At 54.1% G+C, this 1,833-nt stretch overlaps 1 long non-coding RNA gene across 1 annotated transcript in view; it reads left to right on the forward strand.

Annotated features, from left to right (window-relative positions):
• The first annotated feature begins 531 nt into the window (after positions 1-531).
• LOC109290070 overlaps positions 532-1,833 on the forward strand; it is a 9,891-nt gene continuing 8,589 nt past the window's right edge. The window contains exon 1 of the long non-coding RNA XR_002095511.1: positions 532-948. This is a non-coding gene — a long non-coding RNA (uncharacterized LOC109290070). The remainder of the gene's footprint in view (positions 949-1,833) is intronic.

Raw genomic sequence — 1,833 nt, forward strand, 5'->3', positions numbered from 1 at the left:
ATTTGTCTGACCCTGGGTTCACCCAAACATCTGGAGAAGACGGTTCACCCCCAGCCCCTTCAGCAGAGGATGCTGCTCTTCGCCTGGACTCTGCGATCATCACTGTCCCACGGGAGCACGACTGGGAGCTCGGGGTTTGGGTCTGATGCCAAACCAGTGACTAGTTGGTGCTGCAAATGATGAATTAGCTGTTGCTTTCTGCTTCTCCTTCAAATAGTGCTACCAACCCCAAGTTTCTTTCTCTTATTCTCAGACTTTCACGGCTTAAAAATCACTCCCATGACTGTCACTGGGCCATCTTTATGGTATTCAGCAGAGTAGGAAAACCTGGCCAGCCCCATGTTTCTTTCTGCACCTACCTGAAGCAATGGCAGTGTTTGCAGATTTGCAGCCAGGTGCCTTCAAGTCTCTTTCTGAAGTCTCTCTCCGTGCTGTTATTTCTGTCTACTCAAGTTTCCCAGGCAGAGAAAGCAGTAGAGAGTAAAAGGAAAAAGGCCAAAAAAGTGCTTCTTTTGCAGTCAGGTGGGGAGGGAGGGAGTGGGTGGGCAGCTGCTGTTAGCTTCAAGCTGAATTTGCGGCTGGCCATTTCCCCGTGTTCATGACCTGCAGCCCTGCATTGTGTTGAGCACTGTTGGCACAGAAGAGACATAGCCACAGAGATGCAGAAAGTGGTAGTCACCTTTCTTAAACCATCCCATCCCATCCTATCCCATCCCATGCTGATCCTGCCTCTTCCTGCAAGCCCCCATGGAAGGGATTTCAGAGCATCCCTTAGCACCTGCTCCGCAGTCCTGCTGCTCTCAGTTAGGAAGCAAATTACCCTCAAATCTAATCAGACACAGGAAAGAGCATGTGGCGCTCTGGCTCAGCTGGACTCATCTCCTTGCGTTCCTTTTCAGAAGTAATGGCGCCAGGATTGCCAGCACGTCCCACGCAAATGCGTGACAGGTACAGATAACCATGCTCAGCTGGGAGAGGAAGAGGGGGCAGAGAGCCACCCGCGTAGGACGTTTCAGACCAGAAGGGCTGCTGGTCTGATGGCTGGGTTTCACCCCGACACGTGGCCCAGATCTTCGATGAATTATTCATAGTTTCATAGTTGGTCGGGTCGGAAGGGACCTGAGCAGATCATCAAGGTCCTCCTTCCTCCCTTTTTTGAAGATGGGAGCCACACTGGCCCTCTTCCAGTCCTCTGGCCCCACACCAGAGCACCACGAGTGCTCGTACAGCTGTGCCGGGGTCCCGCAATGACAGCAGCTAATTCCCTCAGCACTCGGGGATGGAGATCATCCAGACCAGCTGATTTGAATACGTCCAGTCCCTCCAGCCGTTCCCTGACTAGATCCACCCTGACCCTTGGCCTGGGTGCGCCTCCCCTGGGGCCTGAGGGGGTCCTGGTGCGGGGGCTGATCTGGTCCCTGCTCGGGAAAATGGAGGCAAAGAAGTCGTTAAATAGGTTAGCTTTGTCATCTGGTGTGACAACCAAATTTCCTAGCGTGTCCTGCAGGGGCCCCACGTTACCCGGTACCTTCTTTTTACCCCCGATGTATTTAAAAAAGGACTTCTTGTTGTCCTTGATCTGGGTCACTCGTCCCAGTCTCATCTCCACCCTGGCCTCCCTGACCCCCCCTGCAGCCCCGAGCAACCGCAGTGTAGTCCTCCCTGGGGATGGCCCCTCCCTGCCATCGGGTGTGCGCCTCTCTTGTAGCTAGGAGACGTTCCCGGATGCTGTTGGTGAGCCATGGGGGCTTTGTGTCCTCCTGCTCCCTTTGATCCTCATTGGGATTACCTCCCTTTGGGCTTGGAGGATCGTCTCCTTAAGACGCGACCACT

Source organism: Gavialis gangeticus, unplaced genomic scaffold (genome assembly GCF_001723915.1).
Source record: "Gavialis gangeticus isolate Ggan-Ray unplaced genomic scaffold, GavGan_comp1, whole genome shotgun sequence".
Classification (NCBI taxonomy): Eukaryota; Metazoa; Chordata; order Crocodylia; family Gavialidae; genus Gavialis; species Gavialis gangeticus.